Genomic DNA, 26,574 nt, shown 5'->3' on the forward strand with positions numbered 1-26,574 from the left:
CTAGCAGCTTCCGGGAGCAGCACGGTGCCAGGGCAGGTAGGGAACCTGCCTTAGCCCCGCTGCACCACCGACCAGGAGGCATCAGAGGTAAGCACCTCCCGCACTCCCTCCTGCAGCCCAACCCCCTGCCCCAGCCTGGTGAAAATGAATGAGGGTGGGGGAGAGTGAGTGACAGAGGGAGGGGGGATGGAGTGAGCAGGGCGGGGCCTCAGAGAAGGGGTAGGGAAGGGGTGGGGCAGGGGGCGGGGCAAGGGTGTTTGGGTTTGTGTGATTAAACTGTTGGCAACCCTAGTCAGTACCAATCACCACCTCTCAGGCTTCTGGTCCCAGGCCCAGGCTCCTTGCCCTGTTAGTCCTAGTCTCACTCATCCAGGCTCCTGATCCCAGTCTCCCTCATCTCCCATTCCCAGTTTCCTTGCCTAGATATTCTCAGTCCTGTTCTCTCTTACCCCTGCCGGCTCTTTGCTCCCAGTTTCCTTGCCCAGCCAGCCCCACTTCCCTCCCACACTCCCTGAATATCTCCCTCTTTCTCTCTCACACAGGCTCCAGTGGCCCTCTTACCATGCTCCCCAACCCCCTGTCTCCCAGTCCCAGTCTCCTTTCCCAGGCCTCTCATCGAATCTCAGGGTCCCCTCCTCCCCTAGCTTCTTGTCCCAGTCTCTGTGCCCAGCCAGTCCCAGTCCTCCCCCAAACACCAGCTCCATATCAGACTATGCCCTGCCCCCCGCCTCCTTCACCCACTCTACTGGTTCTGGGTCCAAGTCTCCTCCCCAGCTCTTCATCCAATGTCAGTTGCTCCACCACCTGACTCCCACCAGTCCCCTTGCCCAGTCTGTCCCAGTCGCTGCCCCCATCCGCCTCCAGCCCCACTCTCCACCCCCAGCCACTGTCACAAGCCACTCCTCCAGCCTTCCCCTGCAATGCCCTTGTCTCCTCTGTATTTGAATGAGGACATGTCCTCCTCCATATTGCCTGGCTGGCAGCTGGAGTGCAGGGGCATTGAAAACACAGGACAGACTCCCTTCTCTCAGTTCCAGTGCCCAGCCCCCACCCTGGCCCAGAGCAGCCTTTAAAGAGAAACTCTGGGTTCACCCCTGTAGCCCTGTGCTGGAGGGGGTATTGTCAGTCACTCTGTGGTGAGGGCATATGTGTGGTTCAGTCAGACATAGGAGCTGACAGGAGATGAGCAGGCTCAGTGAGGACTGGATCTTGGGAGATTTTAGCTGTTAAACTCTAGCAAGTCTCAAGTGAGCCTGTGTAAACTGCAATTATTCAAAAGATACAACTTGGCCAGATTCGGGAGGATTTTCATGGGGATGGCAAAGGACACATCCCTGACGCACAGGCCACCTCCCCCTACCAAATTTCAAGTCCATGCTCCACTGCATAGGGGTGCTAGATCTTTTTTGTAATAGACAACTGAGAGCCAGCAGCTGACCAACATTCTGATCACTTAGGCAATAATTAGCTCCACCAGGTAAGGCCTGATGGAGGAGGGGAGCACTTAATTGCCTAAGCAGACAGGGAGTTGATGAGCTGTGGAGCTAATTATCCCACCAGCTGGGGAGGCTAGTGTGATGAAGTGGGAATATTTTATGAGCCCTTTGTGTGCCTCAGTTTCCCCTATATGCTGCATTGTTACCCAGTGGGTGGGAAAGGACTGAATGCTCTCGGAGTAGGCTAAGAGACATAGAGGTGGGTGTCAGCAAGTGGTCTGGGCCTACTCCCCATATCAATGGAGCATTTGAGAAGACAATGGCAGAACATTCGCATCTAGCACCCAATGCCCCAGAGGGACATTGTTCAGCAGGGAAGCTGAGCATTATTCCCAAGCTGAAAACAAAGGACTGTAAGGTGTGCGGGGGAAGGGAGAAATTGGCTGCTGGAGGGAGTTGGGGCTCTCACCCAAGGAGGACAGGTGTAGAGACAGACAGCTTGAACCAAGGGCTTCACTACAGCTTTGGCTGGGCTCTGGGCTAACCACAATGGACTAAATTTAACCTTCATTTCTCTGCACTACCCTAAGGACTTCCCATGCTGTGTTCCAGAAAATGAATAAACCCGACTGTTCCGACAATGGTGTGTGACCCTCACTGCAAACGCTCTGGGAGGTGCATTAATCCCTGCAGAGTGGACAAGTCTCCATCAGGGCTCTCTCCCAGCTGAACTGGCTGACTGGAGCTCACAGTGTGAAGCAGGTGTGCTGCAGGCCCAGAGGGCGAGTCTAAGGAGGCGGTGAAGATGCCTGGCTTACCCTGGAGGAAGAGTGAGACCCCTAGTGGATGAGGGACACTGACAGGGTTCCTTCTAGGGACTGTTCCAAAGCTGGGGCTGTAGCACTGATCCTGTGGATCTGTGGCAGCTAGTTAAAAGCACCGTGAGGATGTGCAAAGCAGAGAAGGGCTAGCAGAGCCCAGGGGAAGCCTGGTCTCTGGCTGGTGAGACTGCATCCTCTCCCTCGAGAAAGGGCTGAGGATTGAAGGACAATGTATATAGTACTGCTGCATGGGGATTGTGACGGTGGCAGAAGATAAATAAAAAACTCACCGAAGTGTTCACAAAGCAAGGGGTGTTGGAGGCTGTTTGCGGGGGACCCCAGGGTGGGAGAGGAGCCTGTCACATTATATTTCCAAAGAAAAGGTCACCAGAATTCTTTTAACGTTGCAAAGTGATGTATGTTTGCTAAACCCATTTGCAGAAACAGCTCAACAGTTTTGGCTGAAATTTTCCAAAATAATGCAGCCCGAGGCAGACATCCAGCTTGGAAAATTTGTCTCACAGTTAAAGCATGTCAAAGTTATCAGCAACTGAAAATGATCCTATAATGGGATGCGTCAGGCAGCCCTAATACTAGGCAATGCTATCAGCCCTGCCTATAATATGAAAGAGTTTGGGAGCAATGTCTATGGAACCCTGTTCATCCCCATTAAACACTAAAGGGCTTTTCAATACAGATTAGGGATGTGGGCAATAGTCCGACTCTGCTTCCCATTGCCATTGGCTGGCAATTCAGAGATGATACTGGTGGGCCCTCTGAAAAGCAGTAGTCCTGGTTGCTTCCACATTTATTCCCTCAGTGCCCATGGTGGGACTGGACTTGCCTTTCCCCTCCAAAGGCAGAATGGCATTAGGCAGTAGTGTGGCATCACTATGCATTCTCCTCCCCAGAGCTATGGCAGCTAAAGCCCTCCACTGCCTGTGATGGGAGAGAGACATAGCAGAAGTTGCTACCAATGAGGAGGTTTCAGAGTGGTAGCCATGTTAGTCTGTATCAGCAAAAATGAGTAGTCCTTGTGGCCCGTTAGAGACTAACAAATTTATTTGGGCATAAGCTTTCATGGGTTAGAAACCACTTCATCAGATGCATGGAGTGAAAATACAGGAGCAGATATAAATACAGAAAAGGATGGGGGTTGCTTTACCAAGTGTGAGGTCAGTCTAACGAGAAATCAATTAACAGCAGAATACCAAGGGAGGAAAAATAACTTTTGAAGTGGTAAGAGAGTGGCCCATTACAGACAGTTGACAAGAAGGTGTGAGTAACAGTAGGGAGAAATTAGTATTGGGGAAATTAAGTTTAGGTTTTGTAATGACCCAACCACTCCCAGTCTCTAATCAGGCCGAATCTGATGGTATCCAGTTTGCAAATTAATTCCAGTTCTGCAGCTTCATGTTGGAGTCTGTTTTTGAATTTTTTTTTTTGAAGAATTGCCACTTTTAGGTCTGTTATTGAGTGACCAGAGAGATTGAAGTGTTCTCCTACTGGTTTTTGAATGTTATGATTCCTGATGTCAGATTTGTGTCCATTTATTCTTTTGCGTAGAGACTGTCCGGTTTGGCCAATGTACATGGCAGAGGGGCATTGCTGGCACATGATGGCATATATCACATTGGTAGATGTGCAGGTGAACGAGCCCTTGATGGTGTGGCTGATGTGGTTACATGCTATGATGGTGTCCCTTGAATAGATATATGGACAGAGTTGGTACCGGGGTTTGTAGCAGGGTTTGGTTCCTGGGTTGGTGTTTTTGTTGTGTGATGTGTAGTTGCTGGTGAGTATTTGCTTCAGGTTGGGGGGCTGTCTGTAAGCGAGGACTGGCCTGTCTCCCAAGATCTGTGAGAGTGATGGGTCGTCCTTCAGGATAGCTTGTAGATCCTTGATGATGCGTTGGACAGGTTTTAGTTGGGGGCTGTAGGTGACAGCTAGTGGCGTTCTGTTACTTTCTTTATTGTGCCTGTCTTCTTGTGACTTCTCGGTACCCTTCTGGCTCTGTCAATCTGTTTCTTCACTTCACCAGGTGGGTACTGCAGTTTTAAGAATGCTTGATAGAGATTCTGTATGTGTTTGTCTCTGTCTGAGGGATCGGAGCAAATGTGGTTGTAACTTGGAGCTTGGCTGTAGACAATGGCAGGGGAAATGACAATGACAATGTAGACAATGTAGACAAAGCTGGAGGCATGTAGGTAAATATATCGGTCAGTAGGTTTCCGGTATAGGGTGGGGTTTATGTACCATCGCTTATTAGCACTGTAATGTCTAGGAAGTGGACCTCTTGTGTGGACTGGTCCAGGTTGAGGTTGATGGTAGGTTGGAAATTGTTGAAATCTTGGTGGAATTCCTCAAGGGCCTCCTTCTCATGGGTCCAGATGATGAAGAGGTCATCAGTGTAGCACAAGTAGAGTAGGGGTGTAAGGGTACAAGAGTTGAGGAAGCGTTGTTCTAAGTCAGCCATAAAAATGTTGGCATACTGAGGGGCCATGCGGGTACCCATAGCAGTCCAAATAAATTTGTTAGTCTCTAAGATGCCACAAGGACTCCTCATTATTTTTACCAATGAGGAGGTTGACAACAGATGCTATTGGAGAAGGAATATTAACGGTGAGGCATCCTGTGATAACCTGAACATTGGGAGGTGATGCAGACAGACTTTTGGGGTATGGGATGAATTGGATTACTATGAAAACAAGGCAGATGCCTTCAAGGAAGACAGCGTCTTCAAGAAAAGCATTTAACAAGGTGAGATCTGTACCCCTCCTGCACCTGTGTTTGATCTGAGAAGGGAGGTGGTGGTGGCGGCGGGGACCAAAGCGTATTCCCAGCTTGCCAATTTGTCTATGCTATTTTATACAGCTTGCACTGTTCTTGCTGGGTTTGGAAGCTGATTTCTGCCTGGAAAATGAATGTGTGCTGTGAAAAGAGAACCCATTGAACACAATTGTTTGCTGCTGGGAAAGTGGCACTAACAGCTGGTGGAGAATTTTTCAACAAAACATTTTTTGCTGAAAACTGACAATTTGTCTAAACCAAAACTTTCCAAGGAAACATATCGGTTTCAATGACAGTTTCCTCAGGTCGAGGGTGGACTTTTTGGTCAAAACAAGAGAAAGAGAGACACTCCCCAGAATAGCCAATAGTTAGACTCGGAAGAATTAATGGGGTTTTCGTATATTTTGGACAGATATATCAATATTTATTTGAAGCTTATTTTTGTTTTTGTTTTTATGGATTCACATTTTCTCAGTTGTGTGAAATTAGGGGAAGTCAGACAATTATTTAATGGTAGTATATGTTGAAATGTAACAAGCTTAATTCAAAAGTCCAAATGACTGGATTTTGACTCTAAGTTCTCAAGCAGCGTTTTTCTTACTTTGCCTATATGTAAATTTCTGTCATCATCGCTGGACATATTTTTGTGTTGGTTTGTGTGTGTGTGTGTGTGTGTGTGTATATATGGTGAAATCAATGTTTACCAATATTTAAAAATAAAAATTTAATCCTTCCAAGCCTACCAATGCAGTGCTGGCGAGTGAATTATAAAGTGATTCACAGACCCCTAGATTCCAAGGCTAGAAGGGGCCATTGGGATCATCTAGTCTGACCTCCTGTATAACACAGGCCAGAGACCTGCCCCAACATAATTCCTAGAGCAGAGCTTTTAGAAACACATCCAATATTGATTTTTTTAAAAAAAATGCCAGTGATAGAGAATCCACCACAACCCTTGGTAAATTGTTTGAATGATTAATTACCCTACTTTACACTTTCTTTCCAGTCTGAATTTGTCTAGCTTCAACTTGCAGCTGTTGGATCATGTTATACCTTTCTCTGCCAGATAGAAGAGCCAAGAGTCGTTGGCAACATGGCAACCTCAAGTCACACCATAACCTTCTGTTTGTTAAACTAAACAGACTGAGTTACTCGAGTAAGGCGTATTTTCTAATCCTTCATTTGGTTTACACAGTGTGATTTACACAAACACTGATGAACTGTTTTCTGTGCTTCTCAGAGAAATAAATAAATACTTTGCTCTTCTCTAGCATTTATCAGAGAACATTTACATTTAGCTATTACCTGATTTATCTGCATTTATATATATAGCATTTCATATACTTTAATTTAAAGATCTCAAAGAAATTTAGAGGCATTAGTCAACTAAACCTCACCCTGCTGTGATGGGTATATTAGTCACACTATTTCACAGAAAGTTAAATTGGGATACAGAGGGTCTGATTTTCAGGAGTCTGAAACTACTCTCCCACGCTCATTGAAGTCAGTGCCAAAGCTCTCATTGATTTTAATGGTGCAAGATCAGGGGCTGGGTATGCACAAACAGCCAAAAAAGCACACACATGCCTGCATTTTCATGCAACCATGCATAGATGCATCTGTCTAGCCACATGGGCCTCCAATTTTGCGTGTGCAAAGTAGACATACATGTATGTGCCTAGAGGGTCCTGAAAACAGGACCCAAAGTCATGAACAGTGTTCCCTCTAATTTTTCCCACCCATGTGTGGAATGAATTTTGTTATGTGCACAAATATAGAGGTGATGTGTCACTCAACCTTCATATTGGCGCACATAAAAAATTCATGTAGTGGGATGGGAACGAGGGTTTAGGGGTGTGAGAGGGGGCTCAGGGCTGGGGAAGAGGGTTGGGGTGCAGGGATGGGAGGGCTTTGGCTGGGAGTGCGGATTCTGGGATGGGGCAGGGGATGAGGGGCTTAGGGTGCAGGAGGGTGCTCTGGGGCTACGGTGGGGAGAGAGAGGACTCCTCTCCGCTCTCTCTCCTTGCAACAGCACCTGGGCTGGGTGGGAAAGGTGCCTGTCCCATGGCAGGTCCTGGGTGGGAGCTGCAGGATAGGCGCCTGGCCCCTGCAGGTCCGGGTCGGGGCTGGTTCGGGGAGGGGTGCCCCGGGAGCAACAGATCCAGGCCTGGCCGCCCAGGTTCAGGCAGGACTGTCCTGGCCGTGGCTGGGTCCAGGCTGCCCTGGCCATGGCTGGGTCCGGTCCGGGCCTCGCCACCCCAGCTGGGTTCGGACCTGGGTAAGGGAACCTCAGCTACGGTAAGTTGGGGGCTGGGCTAGGTTGGGGCTGGGGGTGGGGAGCCCCTCCCCTGGCTGCAGTAGGTCCCTGGGCGAGTTCCCTGAGTGCGTGCTCAATGCTAAATAGGCTGCTGCACGGCCGCGCAGCCACACAGCTTACAGGGAACTTGGTCATGGAGTGACTTCACCAGGTGATCAGTGGCAGAATAGAAGCCAGGAGTCCTGACTCACAGAGTACCCCGCTCTAAAAGCTAGACCTGCCAACACTAGCCATTTCAGCTTTGTTCCGAGATGAGTTAATGCTGACATGTTACACATGTCATTGGAGGGCTGTGGTTTTGAGTTTTTCCAGGATTTTTCCAATAACTTTGCTCATTTTGAAGTTTCAGGAGTAAAAGAACCCTGAGCTATTCTACACTGGTGCAGTTTTGTTGGCGTTAGTGGAGTGACACTGATTTACAGCAGCTGAGGGGCCGGTCCATTGACTTCAATGGAACTACACTGATATTCACCTGATGGGCATGTGGCTCACTTAGCAACTCCCTTGTTATCATTTACACCAGCTCAGGATATGGCCCATTGACTTCAGTGGAGCTAGGTTGATTTCCACCTGCTGAGGATCTGGCCCCTGAAGTTTATTGGCTTTGTTTGTATTATTTAGATTGTGTCGTTTTAATCATTCACATGCACACAGGATGAGAGGAAAAGGGAATTTCCTGGTTCTCATTCATGCATCTCAGTCTCCCCTCTGTATTTTCCCCTACAACAACATGACACTATTTTTCCTCCCAGTGCCTCAATGGGATGACTCCACTAGGTACAAAATGAGTAAAAAAACCCTTCTCAGCTCACTTACGTCAAGAGGGGACAGCAGGGCTGGAAGTTCTGGGAATCGCAGGAGAAAGTATTGTCTTAGGTGAGTTCCAGCCCAATGGTATGACTCTGGTGGCTGGGATGGTTCATCCCTGAAATGTAGCCACCTCTAAAGAGGAACAGTGTGGCTCTGCACTGGTAGCACCATGTCAAAGCTTTTGCCAGGAGGAGAAGTAAAAAAACAACACGTCTGATTGAAACAAATGGAATTTTGGAGTTGGGACTGACCAGGCCATTGATGTAAATCCCACTGCTCTTAGCTTTTAACAATCGCCAAGTGATCGGTATTCTCTCTACTGCCCCGGCGTGAGTCATCAGCAGCAGAAAGGGAGCCTATTACATCTGAATCTAGAAGCATGAGCCTTAAGATCATTAAGTCCCAGGCAGACTGCGAAGAGCAACAAAAGGATCTCACAAAACTGAGTGGGCAACAAAATGACAGATGAAATTCAGTGTTGATAAATACAAAGTAATGCACATTGGAAAACATAAACCCAACTACACATATAAAATGTTGGGGTCTAAATTAGGTGTTATCACTCAAGAAAGATCTTGGAGTTCTCTGAAAACATCCACTTAATGTGCAGCAGCAGTCCAAAAAATGAACAGAAAGCTGGGAATCCTTAAGAAAGGAATAGATAATAAGACAGAAAATATATTGCCTCTATATAAATCCATGATATGCCCACATTTTGAATACTGTGTGCAGATGTGGTTGCTCCATCTCAAAAAAGATATATTGGAATTGGAAAAGGTTCAGAAAAGGGCAATACAAACAATTAGGGGTATGGAACGGCTGCCGTATGAGGAGAGATTAATAAGACTGGGGTTTTTTAGCTTGGAAAAGAGACGACTAAGGGGGGATATGACAAAAGTCTATAAAATCATGACTGGTGTGAAGAAAGTAAATAAGAAAGTGTTATTTACTCCTTCTCAGAACAGAAGAACTAGGGGGCACCAAATGAAATTAATAAACAGCAGGTTTAAAACAAAGAAAAGGAAGTATTTTTTTACATAACACAGTCAACCTATGGAACTCCTTACCAGAGGATGTTGTGAAGGCCAAGACTATAACAAGGTTCAAAAAAGAACTAGATAAGTTCATGGAGGATAGGTCCATCAATGGCTATTAGCTAGGATGGGAAGGGATGGTGTCCCTAGCCTCTATTTGCTAGAAACTAGGAATGGGTGACAGGGGATGGCTCACTTGATGATTACCTGTTCTGTTCATTCCCTCCGGGGCACCTGGCATAAGCCACTGTCGGAAGACAGGATACTGGGGTAGATACACCTTTGGTCTGACCCAGTATGGCTGCTCTTATGTTCTTCTGCCATCGCCAAAGGGTGCTTAGAGTCCCTGCACCGATTTACAGCCCCACAGAAGCCTGCGTGGGAGGTGGAGGGTGAACTAGGACAGAGCTTGGCCTGCAAACTTTTTCCTACTGTTTATCCTAAAGTTTTCCTTCTGCATCGTCCCGCTTTGTCCTTGGCAACCAGTGAGAATCACTGATACCAGCTTCCTTTCCGCCTGCCATGTTTCACCCAGTGAAACACAGAATGGAGGTGCTGCCCATCTCTAGTTGTTAAAGATCCCATAGTGCTTTAGGTTACGAGTAGTGGTGCTAACTCCGGTGTCTTAGTGAAATTCTGATTGGGGGAAATTATGTTCTACCTGCCTAAAGTTCTCTCTCTTGCTTCAACTGCATTCAGCAGTCTTGTTCACCGACAGTCCTGGACTGCTGTGTTCTATTGAACAGCTGTTTCATTCCACCCCAGAAGTGGTTGCAGTAACTCCTTTGCACTACATCTAACCCATGCCTCTGTATTGCAGTGTATAAAGCTCTTTGGGATCTGCCAGACAAAGAACAGCTATATAAATGTACAATTAGATGTACAATTACATTCACCTTGGGTAGTACCTTATTCCACTAGAACTTCACTTGAGGTGCTACTCAGCATTACTAAGGATGGCAGAATATGGCCAACTATTGTTATGTCTGAAGTGGTGACGGCAGCTACCAATTAAGGGCAACATTTTGAAAGGATTCAGAGTAGCAGCCGTGTTAGTCTGTATTCGCAAAAAGAAAAGGAGGACTTGTGGCACCTTAGAGACTAACCAATTTATTTGAGCATGAGCTTTCGTGAGCTTTCCTGGATTTGTGCAGGAAATGGCCCAACTTGATTATCATGCACATTGTGTAAAGAGTTGTCACTTTGGATGGGCTATCACCAGCAGGAGAGTGAATTTGTGTGGGGGGGTGGAGGGTGAGAAAACCTGGATTTGTGCTGGAAATGGCCCAACCTGATGATCACTTTAGATAAGCTATTACCAGCAGGACAGTGGGGTGGGAGGAGGTATTGTTTCATATTCTCTGTGTATACATAAAGTCTGCTGCAGTTTCCACGGTATGCATCCGATGAAGTGAGCTGTAGCTCATGAAAGCTCATGCTCAAATAAATTGGTTAGTCTCTAAGGTGCCACAAGTCCTCCTTTTCTTATTTTGAAAGGAAAATCTGGGCTTGCACCTGTAAACCCTGTGGCCAGAAGCACAAGAGAGAGTACGGAATGTACAGCTTCAGTTGCATAAGTTTTTTACCCAGAATTCCTCCAGTGGGAGTGACCATAACTGTACATAAACCAAGAATTGGTTGGACTGTGGAACTGAAATAAGAAAGGGGAAAAAAGAGCTCCGACCTCATGACCAGGTTGCAGCTCAAAGTTATGCTACTGGTTATCCTCCACTGAGGATCCTGTGCTGTTGGGAGGTGGCACAGAGATGATTCTTTGCAGCAACAGAGCTGAATGAAGTCTGGGACGGCCCTTCCTACCCAGCTACTATATAATTCTGAAATCACTATAATTGGATTAGGTGGTGGAGCAGGACAAGGCAACACTTCCTAAGGGACTGGAGCTAGGCCTGCCTCTGGGAAAACACTACCCACTGACACCAATCTGTGAGTGGGGTTTAGTGGATGTGATAAAGGGCATTGAGATGCTGGGCATTCCCACCTGCGAGTGGGGAACCAAATTAATGGACTAGTGCCACAGTTACCGTGTGTGACAAAGCTCTGTCCTTGTCTCTGTGGGTCCTGCATTTCCTGGAGGATTTCACTAGCTTCAGAGGCTCACTGTGACCCTCCATGTAACCCTTCTCTCTCTAGAGACAAGGGTCACATTTTCATCATAAGCCAGCGAGGGAGGTGAGGAGAAGCTATCCTCTCTTGCACAGTCTCTGTTGTCTCCCAGTCTCAGTAATTAATCAGGGTGGGGGCAAAGGGGGGAGCCCAGGCCCACCCTCTACTCCGGGCTCCAGCCCAGGGACCCTAATAGTATCAGCTATGGTAGCTGACCCTTTAGAAACATGGCACATACAATTCCCTGGGCTACTTCCCCACAGCAGCCTCCCACTTCCTCAGGCTCCACTTCACCCTTACCTCAGGGCCTCCTTCCTTGTGCCTGATATGGTGTGTACTACTCAGTCTCTCCAACAGCACAACTTCCTCCCATGGCTCCTGACATCTGCCCCCACCTGACTAACTGGGAGGCTTTTAACTAGTTTCAGCGAGTCCCTGATTGGCTTCAGGTGTCCCAATCAACCTAGCATTCTCCCTGCCTTCTGGAAAGTTCTTAATTGGCCCCAGGTATCTTAATTGACCTGGAGCAGCTGCCATTTAACTTATCCTGGTACCAGGGATTTGTTTAGCCTGGAGCTAATATATCTATCTCCCACTACTTTTCTATAGCCATCTGGCCTTGCCCCATCACAGGGAGGGAGTGTTTTATGTACTGTTCAGTTCGCTATGTTGTTGCTGTGTTTTCTCAAGTCAGTGCTGTGTTCCCTTTCCCCCGCAGCCAAGCTGTTTCTTATTTCCCACACAGGCTCAGTGCTTGCAAGTGGGGAAGCAAGTCTTGCTAAGGGTACCCAGGGAAGGAACTGAATGATCTCAGAAATTGTAAGTGGGGGCTCAAGCCGCTGGTGTTTGTTAGGTTGAAGAGGGATTCTTCGCTCTTTGAACCCGGCCCTTGTTGCTGCTGACAACACCTGGCATAAGAATTACATGTGTAAATGCCAGTGCACACCCTAAGCCACAACTTGCAGGTGTGGCTAGGTGCTTACATGTGCACAAAACTGTACCCTGTGGGGCTCTGGCTCTGTGTGCTCCAGCCACTGCTCACATTTTTCAGTTGTGATCATATAGACTCATAGACTTTAAGATCAGAAGGGACCATTGTGATCATCTAGTCGGACCTCTCGCACATTGCAGGCCACAGAACCTCATCCACCCAGCCACAGAACCTCACCACCCAGTAATAGATCCCTAACCTCTGGCTGAGTCACTGACATCCTCACATCATGATTTAAAGACTTCAAGTTACGGAGAAACCCGCATTTACACTAGTTTAAACCAGCAAGTGACCTGTGACCCATGATGCAGAGGAAGGCAAGCAAATAAAACAAACCCTCTGCCAATCTCTGCCAATTGTTGGTTGGTTGATGCTTTCATTTGGTGTCAACTTTCCACCCTTGACCAGTGCAGGGAGTAGTTCATGGGATTTTTTGGGTGAAGGCAGTTCAGCTTTCCCGTATCACATTAACGTTGCATTGTTATCTCTTTAGCCAACCATAGATTGCATCTGCAGAGCACTGGCCAGACACTAGAATGGGCATAACCAGTGAAGGACTCCCCACGGGGTGGCTGATTATATCCTGCACTTTGCTACAGCCAGGACTCAACCCAGGAGTCACATGAACTAGAGGCAGCAGCTATACTGGGTAAGCCTCGTTTTATCATTATTCAGTGGTGACATCGAGAGGCCAGACGTCACTGTGCTAGGTGCTGTACAAATATTTAACAAAGAGAGAGTCCCGGTCCTGAAGCGCTTCCTCATGAAGTGAGCCATCTAAGCTAGAACTGTGCAAATAACTGGCTTTTTGGCTTGCTGGAAGTTCCAAACATTAGTTTTGGGTCAACCCAAAATCAGAATCTTTTGGAACTTCCAGAGAATCAAAAGCTTGGAAAAAAAATTTGTTTTGGGACAGACAAAATGTTTTGTTTGATCTGAAACTAAACATTTCATTTAAATGTTGGGCATTTAACACCCCCCCTCATTTTCTTTTTTTAAATAAAACAAAATGAAATCTGGAAATGAAAGGCTAGGTTCACAGGCATCTAAGTCCACTTAACTCCAAAATCGAATCACCATTCACAAACACGGAGAAGGCGGTGATAGCAGCAGCAACACCCTTACACTTCAGTTTGGAAGAATTCAGTTTTCAACAATAATTTTTATAAGTAATATTGATATTTACTTTTAGGCATTATTTTTAGGGCTGTCAAGTGATTAAAAAATTTAATTGTGATTAATTGTGCGATTAAAAAAATTAATTGTGATTAATCGTGTGATTAATTGCACTGTTAATAATAGATTACAATTTATTTAAATATTTTTGGACGTTTTCTACATTTTCAAATATATTGATTTCAATTAGAACACACAATACAAAGGGTACAGTGCTCAGTTTATTTTTGATTACAAGTATTTGCACTGTAAAAAAACCAAAATAAATAGTATTTTTCAATTCACCTAATAGAAGTACATTAGTGCAATCTCATTATCATGACAGTTGGATTTACAAATGTAGAATTATGTACAAAAAATAACCGCATTCAAAAATAAAACAATGTAAAATTTTAGAGCCTGCAAGTGCACTCGGCCCTACTTCTTGTTCAGCCAATCGCTCAGACAAACATGTTTGTTTACATTTGTAGGAGTTAATGCTGCTCTCTTCTTGTTTACAATGTCACCTGAGTGAGAGTTCTCATGGCACCGTTGTAACTAGCGTTGCAAGATATTTATGTGCCAGATGCGCTAAAGATTCATATGTCCCTTCATGCTTCGACCACGATTCCAGGGCACATGCGTCCATGCGAATGATGGGTTCTGCTCGATAACAATCCAAAGCAGTGCGGACCGATGCATGTTCATTTTCATTATCTGAGTCAGATGCCACCAGCAGAAGGTTGATTTTCTTTTTTGGTGGTTCAGGTTCTGTAGTTTGCTCATCAGAGTGCTGCTCTTTTAAGACTTCTGAAAGCATGCTCTATACCTTGTTCCTCTCAGATTTTAGAAGACACTTCAGATTCTTAAACCTTGGGTGGAGTGCTATAGCTATTTTTAGAAATCTCACATTGGTACCTTCTTTGCGTTTTGTCAAATCTGCAGTGAAAGTGTTCTTAAAACGAACAACATGTGCTGGGTCATCATTCGAGACTGCTTTAACATGAAATATATGGCAGAATGCAAGTAAAACAGAGCAGGGGACATAGAATTCTCCCTCAAGGAGTTCAGCCACAAATTTAATTAACGCATTTTTTTTTAAAGAGCGTCATCAGCATGGAAGCATGTCCTTGGGAATGGTGGCCAAAGCATGAAAGGTCATACAAATGTTTAGCGTATCTGGTACGTGAATACCTTGTAATGCCGGCTACAAAAGTGCCATGCAAACACCTCTTCTCACTTTCAGGTGACATTGTAAATAAGAAAAGGACAGCATTATCTCCTCTAAATGTAAACAAACTTGTTTGTCTTACCAACTGGCTGAACAAGAAGTAAGACTGAGTGGACTTGTAGGCTCTAAAGTTTTATATTGTTATGGTTTTGAGTGCAGTTATGTAAAAAAAAATCTACATTTGTAAATTGCTCTTTCATGACGAAGAGATTGCACTACAGTACTTATATGAGGTGAATTGAAAAATACTATTTCTTTTGTTAATCATTTTTACAGTGCAAATGTTTGTAATCAAAAATAATATACGCTTTAATTTCAATTGCAACACAGAATACAATATATATGAAAATGTAGAAAAACATCCAAAATATTTAGTACATTTCAATTGATATTCTATCGTTTAACAGTGCAATTAAAACTGCAATTAATTGCAATTAATTTTTTTAATCGCAATTAATTTTTTGAGTTAATCATGTGAGTAAACTGCGTTTAATCGACAGCCCTAATTATTTTATTTCTATCTATAATTTTTCACAGTTGGGGAAATTATAGAGTGGTCAGATGATGACGGGAGACTCAGACAATAATTCTTTAATGACAGCAGATGCTGAGATTCAAAAAGTTACAGCTCTGTAACCATTAACACACAAATTGTCATCACCTGCCACAATAAAAAAGTTAACATCCTTAAATCACTCTCTGATATGTTCTCAAGCAGCATTTTTCATACTTTACCTATCTGTAAATTTCAATTTTTATTGATGAAAATATTTTCCCATCGGTTTATGAATGTAGAGGGAAATAAATGGTTACCGATAAAAATGTTATCCTTCCAAGCCTAGTGATACTTTATAGCCCATGGTTAGGACACAGACCTCAGGTAATTAAATACTAATTGGCAGAGGGACTGGAATCTGAGTTTCTTCACCCGCTCAGGTGAGTCCTCTAACCACTAGGCTGTGGAGTCTTTCTTCCTTTCTGTTGCCCAATGGATATTTAATTCTTTATACAAAATGTAACAGCTTCAACAGGAGAGAAATGCAGCCCAGAATAACTAACAGACTAGTAGTGAGGACACTGAAGTAGGAGACCTGGGTTGAAGTCCCCTCTCCAAATCAGGGATTCAAACCTAGGTCTCCTATATGACAGATAAGTACCCTAACCACTGAGCTATTGGGTACAAGGAGGATGTTACTTCCTCCTTGTTTTTTTATGAATGTCACCTCAGTGTTGGAGGTAGGCACCTAATTCACCTTTGGAATCTAACCTGAAAAATCGAAATGCTCTGTTCTGAAAATGTCAAAATTAACTGCTTTGGCAGCTGAAGATTTTTTCTTCCTCTCCTCCTCCGACTGAAGCAATTTGCCAAAATCAAAACAAATTCACAAAATGTTTTGGGAGATCTGAATCTGCATTTTTCGTCTAAAAAAGAGTTATGCATAAAAAATATTGGCCAGCTCTGATCTAATCACAATCTATAGACAAGCGGTTACAATTTCTTCTATCTGGTGGGCTCTCCCCTCCCCACAGCAAGGTGCTAGGAACTGAGCTAAACTCATCTCAGCTAAAAGCTTCTCTTTGCATCCCTTCCTATCGGTTCAAATCCCATATGTTTCATTCATTCACTCTCTATCAATTCCAGTGCTAATCTGTTCAGTTCAGTAATTTTCTCTTACTGGAGAGTGTTCACTCAGACTGAACTGCTTGTTAGTTTGAGCTTTTATAGGATATAGATCTGTTTCCCTCCCACCTATGAACTTTGCTGACTCAGAGGAAAGCGATCTTTAACAATCCCCCAGAGAGCTGTATTTTTCCTACCTAAGTGCACACAAATTGCACCCTACAACCAATTAAACAGACAGTTTCCCGTTTTTCACAACAAATGTAATTTGTATTTCCAAAATGTCAATAGAGAGTCCTTTGCTTTTATATTTCATAATATTTCCAGCGAGGCTCAGTAATTTTGGAGTCAATCAAAGGAGGTGACTGGGCCGGTTAATTGAGAATCATCAAGTTACTTCATATAACCTGCTGTATGTTTATTCACCTGTGTATGGTTCTCTAAAAGATAATATCACATTAAAGGCTGTTCCATTATTGCAATTATGCCATCTAAAAAAAGGACAGTTTGTCCCTTGTCCTCACAGCTTTAAAAACTCCGGACCAGGCTGTGGCTGGTACACTGTGGGTGCAAGATTGTGGGGAAAGAGCACAAGGAACCACAATGGGGAGAGGAGAAGCACAGGCACTGCCCTAGGGTCGTGCTGATAACTACAGCTGCTTGAAAATGGGTTTTCCACTCCCGCCTGAAACCGATGAGAGATTATTTTTGTCTAAATTTGGATTTTTGGAAAAAATTTAAAAACTGAAACATTCTGGCTGAAAACAAAAGTATTTTGAGGGAAAATCTTTGTTTTGGAAGTGTTGCTTGGCCTCGTGGGAGTCACAGTACAGATGCCTCACGCTCACATTCTCCTCTATGTGCCAGGCTTCCTCATTGGACTACTTCTCTCATGATGCACCATGGTCTCCCCTCTTGTAAAGGGGAGGTGGTTCATCCTGGGAGTCCTGGCCATGGTGCATTGTGGATAATGTAGTTCAGCTGGGGAGCCTGGCACATAGAGGAGAATGGGGACACAAGACTCTGCAGCAGCATTGCCAAATCACTATATTTTCTTCTTCTGATGCTATATTTCAGTTTTCTGGCATTTGGTTTTTCAACAAAACAAAACAAACAATTCCGCAGACCGCCAACTCTTTCTGCAAAATAATTCATTTAGTCAAAAAACTAATGTCCTGTTGAAAAAATGTTCGGATGGAAAATATGCTGCCAGCCCTGCTAGGTGGTCTACAGGAGATGGGGTTAAAGTGAGGCTATGGCTCACCGCTCCTCTCTACCAGCCAGCAGAATTGAGTTGGAATCGCAGCCAGTGCATGTTGCATCCCTCCAAAGAGTGGCTTTGGGGCTCTCTCTCTTACAACCCAATGGGAATGGTAGTTGAGACTTTGGGGACCCCTGTTGCTGCGCAGCCCCTCCATGCCACCCATTCCTAGTGGAGCTGTATCTTACAGACACTAGGGGCCAGATCTGGCCCCTTTGCTCTGCTCGGGTGGCAGAGGGGTCTGGAATCTGGCTGTAGGTGGCCAGTGGAGAATTCTCCTGGTGAAGGGGAACTCATCACTGGGGCAAAAGCTGAAGGAGGTGGTTCTTGTGCCAGCTGCACCTTGGCACCCCAGGCTAGGGGGCATGTCCAGGACATAGTGGAGTTCCATGATGGCTCTCCTGCACTGGATCCTTTAAACACTCCTCTGCCAGTGGTGGAAGGTGGAGCAGACTCTCAGCTGTTCTAATGCTCATCAGGGTCAGGACTGGCTCTCCAGATCACAGAGCCATAACCGGCTATCTGATGGCCTCTGGCCTCCTGATCTGAGTGGGTTTTGGCCAGGGGAACCCCTAATCTGATTCTATGTATTTAAAAGGAAGTAAAGTGCTGAATAGGAGGTGAACTGACCTAGTTAAAGAAGCACAGGCAGTGTACTCCGAAGGGGCTGTTAAAAATGTGTCTCAGGGGCCGGCAAAAACCTTTACTGCAGGCCAAGCTGTGGAATGGCACCCGCTGCATATGCTCCCTCTGTCGATTCCTCCCCCTCACACCTACACGGCCGTCTCACAAGCTGACATCTTCAGAGCCGGGTTGTTATTCTTTCTTCGCACTAATATTCTGACTCACAGGGGGGGCATTATCGACGTGACAGATTCGTTCCGCATTCAAAGGTGGAGCCTAAAACCCCAGCGTGCGCACACATGCCCAGAAATAAGAGCAGCACACTCAGTTTTCTAAAGCTCTCTGTTGGAGGGATATTTCTGATATCAGAGTGCTAATACAGCTCAGCATTAGCTGGACTGGCATCATACCACATGAAGTATTACGGTTTCCATCAGCCCTCTCATCGCACAAAGAACAGAGTTTCTATAAAACCTATCACCTTGGCCCTTTACAAGTTAGATACATTAATACAGAGACTTAGGGAGAAAGCACAAGTCCGCTGATTACAGCCGTTTGTTCTTCTAATTTGATGACACCATGGCTGGTGGAGAAAGGGTTCTATGGCAGTGGGGAGATACTGCTATCAATATTTCAATGGTGGGTATTGGAATTTAAAGGGGAAAATCAAAGCCAGGGAAGTCCAAAAGTGTGCCCCAGGGGTCATATGCTCAAAGAGCACAGTAGGACAGTGGTAGGTGCCTTAGAAATACCAGTGTTAGTAAAAGGGACAGATTAGATTAGCTAGAGATTGGATAAAGGGGAATGGAAAAGGCAGGAGAGAGGAAATAAGAGATCACAGATCAGATAAAATAGCAGCGCTGGCAGAGATAAGACAGACAGATGCAGCCTGCAGTCTTATGCTATGATGTACAACATCTTATTTCTTACATATAGAGGGGGGATCCTACAGAAAGCACATAACAGTGCTCTGTCTGAATCAGAACTCTACTCCCCTAGGGCAGCCGGAGTGCAAGTCTCAGCTGTGGAGCACAGGAGGAAGGGCTCCCTCATCCGGATGTAGCAGAGCCCATCAGTGCACTGCCTGCCCCATCTACACATCCACTGGAGCACTGGACACTCTTCCAAGGAGCTCGCCAGCGCAGGTGAACCCATCTGCCTGCCTCTGGACTTCACCGGGCAAAGCCCCTCTCCCAGCCTTCTGTTAGGGGTATGAGAGCATGCGGTAGGAAGAAGTATCCTGTCCAGCCCTCTGATTCCTCAAGGGGGAAGGGAGAAGGACCTGCCCCTGATGGCTTCCTTTCAGCATGGGTGAGGAGAGAAGGGAGAATGGCCTATGGACAGCTCCCAGCGGGAAGGCCTCCAATACAAATAGACCAAATACCCCATGGCCTCAAGCCACCCAATTCAGATCTGGGTGTAACAACGCTATGGGTTGTGACCTCTGCAGGGGCAGAACCAGGACCTCTAGTGACAAAACCACAAGCTGGTGCTGCTTGCAGCCCAGCCATCCGAGGGCATCAACAGCCAGTGCTGGCCTCTATGGGGATTTGAATGGCGACGGACCTGTGACACTTAAAACGAGTTTCCTCAACCAGGGGGAGGGTGTCACCCAGGCTAATTCAGTGCGACTCCATTCCCTTCCAGGAGACAGACACCCTACAGAGGGCTGTCAGATGGCAACTGCCTCTGTGCTGAAGTGGCTGTTCCTTTAACTCAAGCAGTTGAGGCTCATGTTTTAGATTCACAAGTCCCTGTGTTCTATCCCCACAAATAAGCTGAACAGGGGCATCCTTGCACATATGAGACCCTAATTCAGGGGCACGTGGATTTGGGGTTCTAGTCCAGCCAAGAGCCAAGTTGTGCCAACTCAAGGAAGGGCTTTGCCCCTCTGTGGGTACAAGGTATATTGTCCTATCTGCGACTCTCTCCCTGTAGGAGAATATCTGGAGCCTCAGGCAATTGCTTGTATTTACTATAATTTTTCATTTTATGCTTCGGAAATCTCTTATTGTGTTTATTCCAGTAGAAATATGGTGTTTGAGTTCTATTTACATTAATGAAGTACCCCCCAGATGACTGTATATCAATACAAACGGTGCATAATTGCCAGGATAGCTATACTACATCCTTCCAGTAAGCGTTACTCAGCACCATGAGGTGTTCAGAAACCCGCACCAGAATTCAAAATCAAAGTTCCCCCGAGCCAAAGGCTCATCGGGCAGGCAAAGGTGGTTGGACGTGACACTGGCCACATCACTCCCTTGGGTAGGGTTGGCTATGAAACCGATGTTCTTTCACTGCATCAGCCCAATGAGCACTATAGTCAGCTCCTTAGGGTTCTCTCCTTGAAATGTACCCAGTACTGCAGCCCCTAAATAACCCAACCTCTCCATCCCCATGCAGTGGGGAATCATGGGTCTCCCTAAACCCTACTGCTTCTGTCTCCAGCCCTCACATCCCAAGCACTCCATCCCCCCTTATTTATTCCTCTACTCCTATCAAACCTCACCCCATTAGCCCCAGAAACCCCTACCCAACCCCTTCTTTCCCCCATTCCCTCTCCCCCATTTAGCCCCACTCTCCCATTAGTCCCAGCGACCCCTCCCCTCTTCTCCCTTCTCTGTTCCCCCTCCTGCCCTGTGCTGTCCCTGGAAGGTAGGCCCTGCTGGGTCCTGTGCCCAGGGTGAGAGGCCCAATGGGGGTACGGGGGGTTGCAGAGCATGCCACCCTCCACTCAGCCTGCAGTGGTGGCTCTTGTCCTGCAGAGCCGTGCGACCAGGCACAGGGCCAGGCAGGTGTGGCCTGACCACTCCTTCGTCATGAGGGTGGCGTTGCTAGGCTGGAGGGGTGCTGCCACCCTGTGGGCCAAGTTGCAGGGCCCGGAGCAGGGAGCCCCGCGGGGCAGGAGATGCCACTGCAGGGTGAATTTTTCATTTGATGCCATTTTGTGTGTTCTTGTTGGTTTTATTTTGTGGTACTTTGCAAATGAGAAATACACACAGCTCTAATAATACCATTTAGAAGACCAGGCCATTAGAAAGCCACCATTAGAGGGCTGAATGGCAGGGCTGAAAGGACAGATAAAGGGTAAGCAGGAGAGCGATGATTTGATAGCTAAGCCCACATTATGTCTTTGCTCTCCAGAGCAATTGAATTAGATTCTAATAAGGGGTGGTGAGGGATTTTCAGGCCACAGACTGTACAGTAAATGGAGTTGCTGATCTATGGATTACTTTACAGTTTACCAGGAAGGCGTCTCTGCAGAGAAAGGAATTTTTTTTTTTAAGGATTAAAAAGATTGGAAATAAATTGTTCTAAACAAAGAAGTTGGTAAAACAACCACAGTTAAACCTTATACCAGGCACTGTACGGTCACCCCAGTTGGACAGTTAGCGTATAAGGCCTGATCACAAATCCTCTGATGTCAGTGGAAAAGCTTCCATTGACTTCAGCAGGCTTGGATCAGGTCCATCGTAGGGGTGGGCTAGCACAGTTCAAAGATACTTTATGAGGGTCGCCCATCCGGATCAACCCTGTGTTTTTAAATACCCTTCTGACTAGAGCTGAGTAAATAACTGATTTTTCAGTTCACGGGCAGCACCGAAAAGAAATACATTAGGTTGGGTCAAACCAAATCCAAACACTGCAAAAAATGTTGGCAAATCGAAAACATCCATTTTGGGTCGAATGAAACATAATGTTCAACTGAAAACATTTTGTCTCAGGCATTTTTAAAGGGCTAGATCCACAAAACTTTCAGAGAAGGGGGTGGCTCTCTTACAGGCTCTGTGCCAGTGTTTAGAGCACTCACATGGGATGTGGTAGACCTGGATTCAAATCCTCCCTCTGCCAGATGTGGAGCAGGGATCTGAACCCACCTCTCTGGTGAATTCCCAACCCACTGAGTTAGGGAATATCCTGTGGGGAGTCTCTCTCAATCTCTTCGGTTGCAGCTGTTCTGCTTTTTGCAATAATTAAATAGTCATTGGGCCTTCAACAGGAAGGAAGGGTCTTTCTACGCTACAGAGACTGTACTGATATAGCTATGTTGGCATAACCCCGTAGTGTAGATGCAGCCTACACTAATGGTGTAGGAATACCACCTCCCCGAATGATGGTAGCTAGGTCGATGGAAGCATGTTTCCATTGACATAGCTCTGTCTAGACTGGGTGTCATAGCTATGTTAGTCGTGTGGATTTTTCACACCCCTGATCTATGTAGCTCTGCCAGTCGAACTTTTCAGTGCAGACCAGGCCTAAGAATGATTCTATAACCGGGTAGATAGGGCATTCCCTAGACTGTAGGAGACCCAAGTTCAAATCCCTGCTCTAATGATGATTTAATGATCTCTAAAAAGCAGAATCGCTTCAACAGGAGAGAGACACCCCAGAATGTCCCACGGCCCAGTGGTTAGAGCACTCACCCAAAACTTCCCTGGTCAGATCCCTGTGTCACATCAGGCAGAGGGAGTAACTGAACCTAGGTTCCCCACATCCTGAGTGAGTACCCTAATGGCTGGACTAAAGGTCATAAGGGAGCTGCTGCTACCACCTCCTTCTCCTCCAGACATTTTGTGAATAGCATCTAAGCCCCGCCTGCTTCCCTCAAAAAAAAAAAAAATCTGTGTCAAATTTGAGAACAGTTTTGTGTTGACCAAAAGTGCAATTTTTGGCAAATTGACTATTAGTCAAAAATATTTCACCCTGTTCTACTTTGAGATCTTCAGATCCACCTGCCACGACTCAGGGCTTTCTTTCTATTACTTCCTTCTCAGGACAAAAATGTCACGTGGTTTTGTCTCTGACGTAAGGCCAAGTTGTCAGTGGCTTGCACTTCTTATTATCCAGGTGGCTATTAGCCAGTTGTGTTTCTGACCTGCTGCTTTTGCATTAATTTACAGAAACACTTACTAGAATAAAAAAAACTAACCCCTTGGTGTCAAACCCTATTTGGTGGTGGCCCCCTTCTGCGATTCAAAGCTTCCTGTGGACATCATGCATACTCACAAGGTTTAGCAGATATCTCAAAGGTCCAAAATCTGTAGCAGCCCCAGCTCAGAAGAAATCTTTAAATGTCAGCCATACAGCTTCCCAAGCAGAGCTGCAGAAATCCCTCATTTGTGACGCATCTAATCAATGTTGTTCGTTAGGGTTCATAATTAAAAAAAAAACAATTATGGGGCAAATGTTTAAAGAGACTCCTTTCCATGCATGCAGTTGTGTCTTTTGCATAATTAGTACCTGATGAAAATCCCATGATTTGGGAGTTTTTCATTGACTTCAATAGGCTTTGGATCAGGCCCTCACTGCATCTGTGAATTCAGGTCAGTTGGGGGTGCACTCAGTCAAATCACTTCCATGTACTAAGGACATGCACTAAGTGCATTTGCAAAGGAAGGATGCTTATTAAAACTGTCTCATGTCAAAGTCCTAAAGCCAAAAATCAGGAAAGAAACCAAAGGCAAAGTTGTGTTAACTTGGGCAGGTTGCATGTTGATAGTTTTTTCTCTTAAACATTTCTGTGTTCTGTGCAAACCTGAATTCCCATTCCTTTATTAGTGCATACAGAAGGACATGCACCATGTTTAGTATGGCTGAGTTAGTGCACCAGGACCTGCCTTACTTTTACAATCTACTAATATTTCAAGTATTTGATTTCTCCACGTTAACATTAAAGATTGTATTGGATGGCTCCACATTTGTGGGGAAAGAAGGAAATATTTCTCTGGCAAGTCACTATTTGGGTTCGGGGTCCCCCCCCAATGGCAGCTGTTTGAAGTTGCTCAGGGGTTTGGAATGTTAGTAGTCCCAGCAAAGACGGATTGCTGGGCAGAATGCAGGTGATGCAGTCACCATTCATCATTTACATACATCACACTTTTATCCACAGATCTCAAAGCACTTTACAAAGATGGGTGAGTGTCCCCTCTGACCCCCGGTTTACAGATGGAGAAATACATGGCATCCTATGGCTGTATATAGTCGGGATAATGTGAAAAATAAGTGAACTTGCTAAAGCTGTGCACCTTAAACCAAGCCTAAGTTCAACTAAGTTTGAAAGCAGGTTTCATTTGCATGAGCTTGGGAAGTGCCCAAAGAGGCTGCCTCTGACACACAGCTCCTTTGTCTTTAGTTCCCAAGGTCAAGTTCATTTCAAACATGTGAAAGACCTGAACCGATAGCATTTAGACGTTCCTGGTGTGTAAGTGCAGCTGTATAGTAATGGCACACTGCTGTTAATCAGTTAGCAACCAGAATAAAAAGCCAAACATGAACCGCACAGGACAACAAGGTTCTACGCCCAGACATTCTGCTGGAAGCTATAGCACAAGGTTTCTTGAATCTCAGGAATATGCCTCCCATCATACACCGTCTGTTTGTGGGTAAGGGAGAGGAAAAGCCATTGAACAGCATGGATGTTATTTATTATTAGTGAAAAGTCCCTGCAACATGTTCAACTCTGTTCTCAAAATACAAATTAATATGAGGTGACTTTTTCAATACAATGGCTTTTTCATGCCAGAATAGGAGCACTTTAGTGCTTTCTAAATTACAGTACTTCCAAACAGATTTGGCTCACAGAATCTCTTAATGGTCTATTTTGTTTGCAACATGCAAAGGAAAAGATCAAATTCTGCTTTCTCCCCCCCGCAGATGCAGATCTTCTTAGGTTTTTTTAGAGTCCCCTTTTCCCCCTCAGAGCCTATATAGAAATGAGATGCAAAGAGCCATTTGCAAGGAAAGGGAGATGTATTATACCAATCACTATGCAAAGAGGGCTGGGGCATGTCACAAAAGAGCTTTAGAACCGCAATTCACAATGGATGATAAATTATCCAAACCCTTGTACAATCTCTGCTGGATGTGTTACTGTCTCAAAACACACTAGGCAAAGAATAAAAAAAAAAAGCCTTTAGTCTGGCTATAACAGAAAGGCACAAATCTCTGTTCTTCAGCTTGTAATTTTACCTAAAAGTGAATTCCTTACAAATACAACAGGATTTTTCTTTTACTGTTTTTTAAAGGTATAAACAGAGAGGTGCATTATTTTAGACTAAATCTGATGTTCTTTACATGCCTCAAAAATCTGATTTCAGCTAGTCTCCTCTGACTATGAAATCTGGCATAACCCATGTAAAACTGTTCCTTTGATTTCCAGTTTTTCTGACTTTGTCTTCATTTTGTTTGAAGCTTTTCTTTGTATGCTGGGAGCACAGGAAAAACGTCTCCCAACATGAATGAAATGTAAGCTGCTGTATCCAGTCTCTGAGCTGCCTGTAGGTTTAGGGCTGTGCTGTCATTAAAATGAGGCTTTTTGAGGTATCTGTGGAAATAGGCTCCAGATGTAACAGAGAACTTGTCTCCCTCTTCTGATTTACAACCAAAACTTGGCATGTAAGGAAATAACGGCATAAATCAAGGGGTTTGGAGGGCAGATTCCCAGCTGCTTTAAATGGTCATAGCTCCACGGAAGTCAATTTTTACCAACTGAGGATTTGCCCCTGAATGCACAGGGGCAGATTATGATTAGCATTGGGGTTTCTATGACATCCCACCACTTGGGTATCTAAACTAATTATGAAACGGGGTAACGGAATGCGGAAGGAACCAGAAAATTGCATGTGTCTACAGCATTTGCCTTCTTCTACTGAATCTCCCAAGAGGGAGCTGTAACTTCCACCTTCATCACTTCCTGATACTAAACCTAGCAGTGGCCGTGTGCGGTCTCCATTTGATGGGTGATATGGTGGCCTATGTGGTCCCAGTATAGTTCCTGGTGTGGAGGTATCTGCATCACAGAATGTTGCCATTTGAGTTGGCACTAATTATCCCCCGTTGGCATCCATAGCAGAAAGACCAAGGACTTAGTGATCCATGGAGACTATCCTTGAGGGAGAACAGCTGAGCAGCATAGAGAATCTAGCACTGGTGTCCTTCAGCCATAGCAAGAGAGCTTTTCACTCTCTGAAGCTGCCATCTTTAACCAGGAGCAAATTTACGGAAAATGTAATAAAGGAAAGAAGAAGAAGTCTTCTTCACCAATCTGTCTTGGGCTTTCCATCTGCATGAAGCAAACAAGTGAAGAATAAACTTAGATCCAGATTTTCAAGAGTGTGCATGTACTTAGTGCCAGGCTGGCCAGGCTGGCGGGGAGCTCCTGCTCTGGCATGATGTCTTGTGCAAGTAGAACACGACCCTCTCCACCATTCAGGCACCAAAACTGCCCACCCTCATTTCTGATCTGCAAACAGGGAAGATGGGACATCACAAAACATTACATGAACTTCTGGCAGAATGAGATCACAAGTGACTCGAGGATGGTAGGGGGTGTACAGGGCACCTGGTCAGAAGGTGC

At 45.4% G+C, this 26,574-nt stretch overlaps 1 protein-coding gene across 5 annotated transcripts in view; it reads right to left on the reverse strand.

Moving 5' to 3' along the window:
* RALY (RALY heterogeneous nuclear ribonucleoprotein) overlaps positions 1–26,574 on the reverse strand; it is a 277,011-nt gene that overhangs the window by 142,008 nt on the left and 108,429 nt on the right. The gene's annotated exons all lie outside the window — the stretch shown is intronic.

Source organism: Lepidochelys olivacea (assembly GCF_965140295.1).
Source record: "Lepidochelys olivacea isolate rLepOli2 genome assembly, chromosome: 13".
NCBI lineage: Eukaryota > Metazoa > Chordata > Testudines > Cheloniidae > Lepidochelys > Lepidochelys olivacea.